A 12,503-nucleotide genomic window follows, 5' to 3' on the forward strand; every position below is an offset into this window, starting at 1 on the left:
TATACAGAAAATTGAGATTCAGAAAACCCAGGTCTTCTGACTCTAAACCTAATTATCTTCTCCCTATACCACACTACTGCCCTTTGGTTTCCCCTCCCACCAGCCAGCAGAACTAACTACTCTTATATTTGTACCTGCAATCACACATAAGCTTCCATCACAGCACCTATAACAGCTGGTTGCACAGATATGCTCACCCTTTGTTTTCTACCACTAACCCATACGTTCCTTGAAAGCAACAACCACTTCTTATTAACGTCTCAACCTTCCCCTAGCAGTGTTGTGTACATAGATGCTCGACAAGTAAAATTCTGCTTCCTTGCTTACTCAGTGCCTCTGTGAGTTTATTTAAAAGTTTTGGATTATCATCCCCATTTTACATACCAAATACAGGCGCTAGAGACAAGGGGACTGGTGATTTTTTAAGATCACAAAACAAAGAGGAGCTAATCTCCCAAATGTCAGAAAAACGTAAAGATGGCAAGACAGTCCACTAAAATGCCAAGTACTGCCATGATAAAAAGTGTGTTTTTCTCAATAGACCAAGGCAGTCAATATAGACATTTAAATGGAACACTTAGTGTTATTACTCAATAATCAGTTCACACAAAAAATAGTACTCTCTGCTCTGCCTCCTGACATCTTGAAAGTGCCTTTGTTAAATCATAGTTCAAAGATGCAATAAGCAGGAAGGAACTAAGAAGCCAACAGGTTCAACCTTGGTCCTTTTATAGAGGAAAAGAAAGAAACCCAGCAAAGGGAGTAACTTCCTGGTTCACACAGCTATAACCTTAGGCCTCTAGGGCCTCTTTAGCTTCCCAACACTGCCTCCAATACACTTGTGATATAATTCATTCACTTTTGTAGGCGGGTCCAAGTAATACCTATTCCCTGAACTTGCTTGTGACCCCATGAGAACAGGGACCATTAGTCATACAGTACTCTGCAGATAGGTGGCTCAACAAGGACTACTAAATGAATCACATACAATATTAAATCTTAACTAAGCACACATCCGTTCCATTGCCTACACATCCCTTTCTCACTCACTATTACTTGCCTGAAGACTCTAAGTTTCCAGAAGACAGGGACATAATCTACCTTACTTGTAATTAACATTTCACACTGAATAATGAAGTAAAGAGCAGTTAATTAGATGAGTTCTTTGTTGGCAAGAGAATGGAGACAACAGTGGAGTAGTAGCCCTCTGAAGGAGGGATTCTGTAATTCTTTAAATCATCTGCTGAAAAAAGCACCTGAGACAGTATGTAATAATACAAAGAACATAGGATCTGGGTAAAACATAGGTTCCAAGCCCTGTTTTACTACTTATGGGCTGTTACCTACCTCTAACAAGTCATAACCTTCTGTACTTCATTTTTCTCATCTGGACAGTCTGTGGCTGTGAAGCACTAAATAGCACAGTAACAATACTTTAACTACAATTTCTCTGGGAAAGCATAGGCAAAAAGCCAAACGTAGAGGTTTCAACACAACTACCATCTGGCTTTCTGGGCTTGTCCCAAGATCTTTGCCAGAATTAGTCTGTGTCAATGAACTGAAAAGGTGGGGGAAGGGAGAAAGAAAATAGTCCTGGATGAATCCCAGGGTCTCTGACTTACACAACAGGACATACAGTGGAATCAATAACCGAGATAAAGCCCTCAGGAGGAGGCAAGTGTCTGTGTGTGAAGGAGGGGATCAGGTTTAGATGATGAGTTTTTAGTGGGACATGCTGATGTATACATAGCACAAAGGGGTTTGGTCTCAGCTGAAGATGAGGTTTTGGAATCCTCAGCCTTCTACGAGTACGTAAACCCAGAGTGGGGCAGAAGACTGATGGACAGTCTAGGTCAAAAGAGACGCGGGTCTGGGAAAACCCTTGGGAAGGCCTGATCTAAAGGAAAAGCAGAGGAAAGCCCACCAGCAGAACAGAGAAAGGAAGAATGCTCAGAGGTAGGAAAACTGAAAGTGTTATGAGTTTCAAGAAGAAATTATCTATGCTAGCAAATGACGCAGAGAGTAGAATACAATAAAAAAATGCAAAATGCCCAATAGACCTAGTTTACAAAAATGTGGGTATACTCTTTGCCTGAGCAGTTTAGGAAGATAACCACAGGGTGAAAAGTGAATGAGAAGTGAGGATTTGCCAGGCTCTAAGGATAAATTATTCTTTCAAGAAACTTTTTACTATAAATAGGAGAGAAAAGGAAGTAGCTAAAGAGGATCCAGGTCACTAAGGTAAAGAGAAATATAGACATATTTAAAGACTGCAGAGGAAACTCCCAAAGACTAAGACATTATAGAAGAAGGAAGCTAGCAATACATGGGAGTAAGGGCCAGGAGTAGAAGGAAAAGTGACACCTACTGATCAGATTCTGGGTGGACACGTTTGGGCAGGAGAAAAGTCACCTTCTTCACCAGAAAGTGGAACAGAAGCGAAGCTATAACCAAAGATAAGCTTACAGCATTAGCAGAGAAAAGTGAAGGAATGAAATAAAAAGGAAAAGGGAGGAGGTGGTATATTTAACCACAAGAAAACACACTTTTCTTCCACACTACGGATACACGTTGCAATTTTTCCTGAGATAAGGATTTGCCACAATGGACAGACCTACCTGGTAAGGCACAATCAGTAGGAAAATACAAAGCTGGCCCACTGTATATTGTTTCAGCTCAAGAGTTTTCTTTGTTTGTTTTTTAATCCTCACCTGAGGATATTTTTCCCACTGTTTTTCATAGAGGGGGGCAGGGAGAGAGAGAAACATCGAAGTGAGAGAGACTCATCGACTGGCTGCCTCTGGCATGTGTCCCTACTGGGGCCAGGGATCGAGCCTACAACTCAGGTAAGTGCCCTTAACCTGAATCAAACCAGAGACCCTTCAGTCCGTAGGCCAGACCTCTCACCACTGAGCAAAACTGGCTAGCTCTCAGCTCATGAGCTTTATAAGCACCCAGGGAGCACCAGCTATTGCTTGACATGGATACCAAAGTGGCTTTGACAAGGTCCTTGCGCCCAGGGGATTTTGGCCCAGTACAGCACTATAGCTCATCCTGATACAAAAGTTGAGAAAGCTCTCCCTTAGCTGGGAGTCAGGGGAATGTATCTGCCTCAGCACTACTTTCACTCTCTCAATTCTGTTTCTAACCTTAACTGCCGCCTCTGGAGAGCTGTGAAAGCAAGGCTTTGGCCTGAGCAAGTACTGGGTCGCTCTTACAAGGACTTGGCTCTGAGAGAAGGCTTGAAATTTGCCACTGTTCTTCCATAGCCCCACATTTAGGTGAAGAACAGACTTACTATCCTGAGGACATATATATGTGGGGAAGGGGTTATTAGGGGAAGGGATAGGTGGGGAAAGAATCTCCAGTGCTAAAATACCTCACACCTGCTCGCTCAAGCAGAACACATTACCAAAGTCAACAGACTAGGCTTTTACTCTTTTTGGCATATATTTAAACACCAAAGAGACACATTTCCTAATGTGGTCAGTTAAAAGTACTCTTGCCAAACTGGAAAGCCTAAGCCTAAATAAGAACTATCTTCCGGGTTATTTTAGGGAGTAAAAAAGTTTGTAATTTTAACATTGCCATACAAACTAAACACTTTTCTCTTGGGAATACTTTTTCATCCCTCAGCCCCAAACAGATTCACATACATGGCATCTGATTATGTTACTTAAAGGACTGAAAGTGGAACCAACTGTGAGGTTATGTATAAGTCTCCCTATGTTGACAACTTTGAAAAACTTCCCTCTCTGATCTAAACAGAACAAGTCCTCCTCCAATTCCCCTCACCCTCTTCAGAAAAGAGGAACTTGGAGATTTAATCCTCAAATATAGTCTCTTACTGTCCTACTGAGTTTGTATGAAAACTGCTAGACTCTCCTCTCCCACTTTGCCTACAGGGAAGAATGAGAGATGTAGGATGGGGTGAGCGAGAAAACTGACTATTCCTTGTGGAAGAATCCTGTAGTCTGAGGCAAGAATGGCTAGCAAGCACATGGGATTTTGTCAGCTTGATAAGGATGCTGGTGTTTCTTGGGAGACTGAGCCCTGCTGAACAGGAAAATTACAGCATTAACCCCAGGGTAAGATAAATGACCTCGCCCAGGTAGGGTGAGTACAGTCAGAGTTAGAGGCAAGAGGGGAGGTAATGTGATTTCTCCCTACAATCACTTCACTTGTTCACCTGACCAAGTCAAATAATTTTAAGTGGATCAGTGCTTGCCATGGGCTTTCCCATGGAGGAGAGAAGGGTTCAAATGGACCTGTGGCATAGAAGGGTCAGAATGTCAGTGTCCTAGTAAAATTAGTGCTGGCGTGCAGAGCAACTCCAAAACCACCTTGCAAATCACCAAAATCTACAGAGTAAAGTCAAGTCCCCAAGGTTCTCATCCAATCTGTTGTGACTTTAATTAACTGGTCTGTGTGCCAAGGTACCGCTGCAACAACAGGCTTCACACGGATTCAGAGACAGCAACATTCTGGAATTAACACACTTATGGTGAATCCACTGTATAAGACTTTATAAAAATCCTTTTAAAATACCTAATTAAAATGCCCCCAATCCTCAAAGAAGTACCTTTCTGATAGGGCAAATCAGAAAATGGCTAGATAGCAAGCCTTACAGAATCATCTCCAATTTATTGAGAGTGGTTTGCCTACTGTCACTACTGTATTCCTGGAATTATTAAAAGCATCTATGCTCTAAGTGCATACAGAAAAGTACCCCACGTTATGGATCATTAATACAGAATGGGCTTTGCTTCATCTTGTATATTATCCATAAAAGGCAATTAAAGTACAATTGCAATGCCTTTGAAAGGAAAAGCTATGAAAAGCCTAGCAATATGGCTTAGCTATGCCTCTTTGAAATAACTGATAAATAATTACATATTTTAACAAGTAAAGAAGAAAGTAGCCATTCATTGGAAGAATGCTTCTTATCTGCCAGGCACTGAGCTGGGTACTACTCCATGTTATTTCGTGTGACCCTCACAATTCCAGCAAGGCAGACTAGTTCTTCCCATCTTTAGGTGAGACAAGCAAGGTTTAGAGAAGTTAAGTGGCTTGTGAAAGGTCACAGCTAATGGATAATAAGTCAGAATTTAAACGTAAGTCGCTTAGACCCTAAAGCCTATTAATTCATCAAACCCTAACTTACAATTTGTGAACTTCTCTAGTTATATTTCAATTAAAAGTTTATATGAGAGGTTTTGAAAGCATCTAGGATAATATTTGTAATTTGTAAAGAACAGTAACAAAGAAAACCATTTTGACCCTATGTCCCCCGCTCCTCAGTAGGGGCCCTTTTTTCTACTCTCCTCTACATAAAAATTTCTCCAAATATTTGACTCTACTTCCTCAACCTCTAATTCACTCTTCAGCCTTCTCCAGTCCACCTACTCTTTGCAAGATCACCAAGGAATTCCAAGTGGCCAGGTCCAAGCGACACTTCCCTACCTTCATCTTAACCTCCCTGCAGTGCTGGACACAGTGACCCTCCTTCCCTCCTCCCTGAAACACTCTCCCTAATCATCATTTCTGAGCTTCCAGAACTCTGCACCCTTGGCTTCCCTCCTACCTTAAAGCTTCTTTGCTGGTTCTTCCCCTCCCTCTGTTCTTAAATGTTGGGAGTGCCTAGGCTGTCTGTGGTGCCTTCTCCATGCCACACTCTCCCCTTCCCCAGGGAGATCCCCAATCAGTGGTTTTCAATACCATGCTTAAGCTGAAGATTCATAAATTCCCATCTCATCTCTCCTGCCCCCAACAGTGATCTAAATCACCATCTTTCATCTATTACATTTCCCTCCTTAGGTCCTTTGAACTTGCTGGATTTCTGCCTGGACTCTTCTCTCCATAACATCACATGCTTGGCTCCTTCTTGTCATTCACCCCAGTCTAAACGTCACTTTCTAATCTCATGCATGGAACTTAGTACTAGCTAATATTATTTGCTTATCTGTTAACTGTGTCACCTGACTGAAATAAAAAATCCATGAGGGCAGGGACTTTGTGCTCTGCTGGATTTCCAGTCTAGAACAACCTCCTAACTAGATTCCAAGCTTCAGTTCTTGGCCCTCTCCAACTCTTTCTCCACAAGGCATCATCCACTTCCCTCCTCCCCCCAGAAGACACACAATTAAAGCTCTTTAACGGATTCCCACTGCATTTGAGAGTAACAATTTCAACCCCTTACATGAAGAAGGCCCTGTTTGTGCCATCAGCCCCTACCTCTCCAATTCACGTCTTGCTCCTTTCCTCAGCACGCACTGAGCTTCGAGCCGTGGTGTCCTTTCAGATCTGCAAGCACACAAGCTCCTTCCTGCCCAGGGTCTCTGCACCTGTTCTCCCTGTTCATCGTCCTTCAGGTCTCAACTTGAATACTGCCTAGAGTCCTCCTCCTCAGTCACACTCTCACTGCCCTTTTAGTTTCCTTCATAGCTATCGCCATCTATAATTATATTTATTTCATCTTCATTTTTTTACCCGCATCATCTAGCACACTGTCACTTTACAGTAGACACTCAAATACTTTTTGGAATGAACAAACTGAGGTCAAAGGAACATTCAGTATTTTATCAATATAGCCAATGAAGCGAGTACTGGTTATCTCTCCTTAGGACCCAAAGCATTTTTCAGTATTTATAGTGACATAAAGTGACTACGAAAAAAAAAAAACAGGTCCCTCATCAAAAACAAAGGGTAGTGCCTGGCTGGTGTGGTTGAGTGTCAACCTATGAACCAGAAGGTCACGGTTCGAATCCCATCGGCACATGCCAGGGTTTCAGGCTCAATCCCCAGCAGGGGGTGTGCAGGAGGCAGCCAATCAATGTTGATGTTTCTCTCTCCCTCTCTCTCTAAAATCAATAAAAACATATTTAAAAAAAAAAAAAGGGGGTGGGGGGTTAGCTGCCTTGGCCAGTGTGGCTCAGTTGGTTGGAGCATTGTCCCATGCACCAAAAAGTCATGGGTTCAATTCCCAGTTAGGGCACATACCCAAGTTGTGGGTTCGATCCCCGGTTGGGGAATGTGCAGGGGGCAGTCAGTCAATGTTTCTCTCAATGTTTCTCTCTCTCTCTCTCCCCTCCTCCCCCCCTTCCTCTCTCTAAAATCAATTTTTTTAAAAAGAAATTGAATGTACACTATAAAAAAAAAGGGTAGCTAACCTTGGGCAGATTACTTAAGCTTTTAAAGTCTGTTTCCTCACCTATATAAGAGAGATAATACCTCTCCTGTTGGAAGGTAATTGTAGGGATGAGAAGTAACATACATGAAGTGTCTAACCTATAGGAAGTGCTCCATAAATAGCATATTAAAATAAACTACCATTAAATTATAACTTACAACTCTAAAACGACAACAGCCTAGACGTTCAATTGTGAAGATTGGCTAGAAAACCCAATGTCCCTCTCTCTCTGTTTACCCTGAGCTTGATTTTCCTACCACCCAAGGCACTGGGTTGGGTAGGGGCTCTGGCACAGCTGATCACATCACCCACACAATAAAGAATCAATCATTACCCTGAGAACTCACCTGAAATTTAAAATCATCTCTCCACTTGGAAGGCTGCTTACTTTTAAAAATAAGTTAGTCTGAAAAGAAACTTGAACGCCCTGGAAACTATTTAATTCAAAACAGAATTTCAGAATGGTAACTGGAATTTTCCAATAAACCTGCCCAGGGTGTCCACCTCAGAAGGGGAAGATTTACAATGCTGGTGACAACCCGATGAGCATCAAATAGAGCACTGTTGTGTTCGTAAGTAAGCAACCCATGGAGTAAACCATACTACAGACTGGTCTCACTTGCTAGATGTGGGACAATGAAGCATGTTCTCTGTGATGCTGAGATTATTTCTGAGCTATTTATTTGAGAATAAAGAATTCAGAACACCTAAGTCACAGAGGCAACATGTATACTGTAGAACTTTAGAACCCAAGGCCTAAATGAGATCAACAGCCCTGTTGAAGTGGTATATGGGCTGGCTGGACATAAACAAGGGCATTTCTCAAGGCTGGAACACAGCAAAGGAAACAGTCCCTAAGGCTCTAAAACCTAACACATTTTCCACCCTCCAAAGTAGTCCTTGGATGTGGATAATAGATAATGCATATTTCCTAGATAAGAATTTTGTTTCAGGGCTAAATTTTTAGAAAACAGAACAGTAAAAAAAAAAAGTTCCCAAATAAATGCTTTACTTTGGTTTTAGACTCAGTCAGATCTGACCTTAAATCCTGGCTCTAACACAGAGTAACTGAATGAGCTTCAGAAAGTTGCCTCCCTGAGCTTCAGTATAACAGGAATGGATGCACCTAACACATCACAGGCTGGAGAGAGAGTAGGTGCTCAGTATGAAGAGAGAGCATACCTTTTCTGGTTCAAGGTATGAGGCAAGTACTAGGCAAGTTACCAGACTTTCAATCTTACAAAAAGAGCAGAAGGCAGTAAGTACTGCACATTCAGTAAATGGCAGGCATTATCATAAGGCATGGGACTAATGTTAAATATTTGCCTCTCTCCAAATCAGTTTCCAGAGCCTCCATTCACACTGACATGGTAAAGATTTCAAAGATACTAGGGCTCAGGCTAAGCCTCCTCTCTCCACTTCCCAAGTAATACTTTAATTAAAATGACCAAAGCTTTGGAAGCTTTAGGTGAGAGACAGAATCTGCTGTGCTGTTATTTCAGGCAGAAGACAAGAGGAAAATTGGTGGAGTTATTCCAACTCAGGGGTCCTGAAGTCCCCTCTCAGATGATCCTAGAAAATTTCATTTTTTAAGAATAAAGTAAAAACACTACAAAACACCTACCATGTGCCAAGGGAGTTGTTATGTTTGCATCTATTGTTTCATTTAATACAATAATCCTGCAAAAATCAGAATTAAAATGCTCATTTTGTAAATGAAGAAGGTTGTGTAACTGGACCAGGGGCACACAGCTAGACAGTGACAGAATGTAAGTCCAAGTTCTTTAATTAATTTGTAGTCCTACAGAAAGAAAGGGTCTTCTTTCATCATCCATACTCCCTACCCTTAGCATTAGAAATTCTCTGAGCAAGGTTAATGGACTATGGGAGAAGACAAGAGAAGTGGGCTAAAGTGGCTAGCAGGGAGGAAATATTTAATACTAGTTTCTATTACCTTCTTAGGGACACCAAAAAGGGGTACCTACCCACCAAGCCAACCTTTCAAAACTGCAGAACCTTGTAACAGGTGGAATAGACAGAAAAAACATCCCTGAAAACCCCCAGCATTTCAATTAATACATCCAGTAAGTCATTTCCTACTTACTACAACTTCAGGGTACAGGTGCTATAGACAGATCCCAATTTTCTAAAGATAAGGCCATCAATCGACGTTTAGGATGTGTTTCAGTTTCTATTCTAGCCCAGCTTTGTTCCAGCTGAGTAGGGGTTTTTGATCTAATTGTGTCAACTACAACTAATGCTCTATTACTCTCCTTTTAATATTTTCACTGAACCATTAAATAAAAATAAAAGTAAATCCTTAGAGCTCAGGACCTCCCTCTCCCTACTCTTAGCTCCAGCTATCCTACCATTTCATTCTTTCAGTCCCTCAAATGCCAAGCTTATTTTGGCTCCAGGAAGCTCCCTCAAGCTATTTTATCAGCCTTCACCACTGTTCCCACCTTAGCTCCCACATGTGGCGCTTATTTCCTCGGGGAAACCTCTGACCCTGTCCGTGCTCTCACGGCATCTTGTACACCTCCCGATAACTTTAATTCATTCATCTAATTATTTAGCAATACTGTCTGCCAAACCCTCTCCTAGTTGCTGGGCATTCCAAGAACAAAAACAGGCAAGGTCTCTGCATTGCATGATGACATTCTGAGAGGATGAGCATTTAAGTGGCACTGGATTTAACAACTGCCTAACAATCTGTATGATTCTTTTTAAAGTATTCATCTCCCATGGTTAGGAGTGGAAAGTGAAACAGGAAACAAGAGTGAGTCTACTTTACAGCTTAGCCCCAGCCTTAGTGCCAGATAAATGGGATCACCAGGTGTTTGTTGAGGTATTACTTATGGTAATAGCATTAGAGGGTTTTTTTGGTGGGGGCAGTCATGTTTGAAAACTCCACAATCATGATTCCAGGGTGAATTATGGGGTTTAAACACATATAATCACATAAATACCTGTAAGAAAAAGCGCAATAGTAATGCCTACTTCATACATGCTGAAGGTAATTTTTAAATTACTTGAGAAATAAGAATGGTAACTAATAGTCTGTTACTTTTAGACTATTTCTAAAAGTAACAAAAAACATTAAAATTCACGGTTAATATAGCATTAGAAACCAGAAAGGGAGAGCCTTGAAGATGAACAAGATCATCACTTCCAACCCTTCCCTACATCAAAAGGCAGGGAAGGCTTCAGTGCCATCCAGGGGCTGGGGCTTGGGCTTGGAATGGTGCTGTGATGAGAATTGCAAAGGATACAAATAAAAATGCACAAAAAAAAAATAGAGAAGTAAAATAATAGAGAAAATAAATGCTATAAATCAAAGAGACAGTCCTCTACCAGATACATCCAGCTCTAAGCAGAGTTTTGCTTGTTGCTATTGCCTCGCACAGAACAAGCAAGGTGGAAAGACAAACATGACAAAAGGATGTATGAAATAGAACAGCGGAGGGTCATGGAGCATAAAGTGTTAAAATGACAATATGAATTAGGGGACGGAAAGAGAGAGATTTCATTTGCCACCAGTAATAAATGAATTATTTTCCTGAAGTGTAACTGTTGTAAACAACTGAAAAACATACATAATAATCACAAGTTATAAATGTTCTTGGAAAATCCCTGGTTTCAACTAGTCTATGATAAATATCTGCAGAGGGACCTCAGCATCTGCTATGAAGTTCAGGGAGAAGTAATTCTAACCAATGGAGTTGTGCCAAAATATCACCCTCGGGGTCTGACCAATTAAATGGCTGCTTCTTAGTGTGAAGTTTAGGAGAGATGACAGATTGAACACTGCAGCACAGAAACCTACACATTTAATTTCAGCCCAGGCATTTTGCCCCAAAGGGTGAGTCAATCAGGAAAGAAAGCAGTTCTGAGTAAAATCTCCTAACAATGAAGAAAACAGAATAAACAGACCTGCAGTTTAATTACCACAAGATCCTTCTTCCATCAAAACTGATGACAAAGCTCATCAAGAATAAAGAGACTGATCCCCCTCGTACTCTCCTTGTGCAAGAAAAAGGACTTACCAGATAAGCTTTTATGGACCTTCTGAGGGAAGAAGCACTGTGACTTGGTAACCAGGATAAAAAATGTTCACAGCCCAGGGACTAGGGGAGAGGATTTCTGGCACTCCTATGCCCCAGGAAAAGGCAGCACTTCAAGATATGCATTCTCTCTAGGATCAAAACTAGGCATTTTACCTTTCCAAAGTGGACTGCACAAGTTACTGCAGCCAAATGAGCTGTGGTGTAGAGAATGAACAAAGTCTCTAGATCTGGTAGCATTTAAAGCCTAGCACATAATAGATGCTCAATACAAGTTGGCTATAACTTTAAGAAAATATTTTTTAAGGTTCTTTAAAGTGACAAAATGTATCTGCTCTATCCTCTATCTACCTTTTTGTTAAATATGATGATACCTTTAATCAGACTCAATAAAATTTTCCAATGACATTCCAAGAACTGAATGAATCCAGCCCATCCCATAGCTGTTAATTTTCTAATCCCCGAAGAACTCCTCTCGGAGGTGGTCACAAGTGGTTTATCCTTGATGCAGCTCTAGGCTGTTAAATTTCTTCCCAATTCTACCCCAGTGTCAGTTTTCCCACAGTCTAGCCAATTTAAACTTTCTCCCTTAGCTCTTCAACTCCTCTTGTCCACCAAATTCTGAGAATTAAACAGACACCTCTGCCCCCCACTTGGTGCTCCATAACTGCTTGCACTGCACTGAAGTCCGATGGGATTTTGCGATAAACCCCGGGTGAATTCAGATTACCCACCCCCTTCCTTCACAGACCTTTGGCTTAGTTTAATATTTTATCTCAATCTGAAAATTATGCTGACTTTCTGAAATGTTTTCTGCTCCTGCCATGATGTGTGATGCCCAGTACCTATCCCAAGAAGCAGAAATGGAGATTTCTAGTTTGCCTCGTATCACAAAGAAAACCTCTGTACTATCACCATATTCTCTCCTTGTGAACACATGTGCTTAACCTGGTCTCCTAGATATTCCACAACACAGTGCAAAGCGGCTCATCTTTTCCACTCCTTTTTTCCTGAGGAAAAAAACAGCTGTAAAAAAAAAAAAAAAAAAAAAAAAAAAGGCACCTGTGCTAATATTGGGAAGTAATGCTATTCTCATCGGCGTTGAAATGTGCTATTATTACTTTACCAATTTACTCCTGGAATTATAAAGTAAACGGATAGCCTTCTCTGCAATGTGGCAAGGATACAAAATGTACAAAAAATAGGACCCAGACCTTTACCTGCCCCACATTCATTAGCTTATGGTTTGA

At 41.2% G+C, this 12,503-nt stretch overlaps 1 protein-coding gene across 4 annotated transcripts in view; it reads right to left on the minus strand.

Moving 5' to 3' along the window:
* RFFL (ring finger and FYVE like domain containing E3 ubiquitin protein ligase) overlaps window positions 1-12,503 on the minus strand; it is a 64,008-nt gene that overhangs the window by 19,857 nt on the left and 31,648 nt on the right. The gene's annotated exons all lie outside the window — the stretch shown is intronic.

This window comes from Miniopterus natalensis, chromosome 17 (assembly GCF_054644295.1).
Source record: "Miniopterus natalensis isolate mMinNat1 chromosome 17, mMinNat1.hap1, whole genome shotgun sequence".
In the NCBI taxonomy this organism is placed as follows: Eukaryota; Metazoa; Chordata; class Mammalia; order Chiroptera; family Miniopteridae; genus Miniopterus; species Miniopterus natalensis.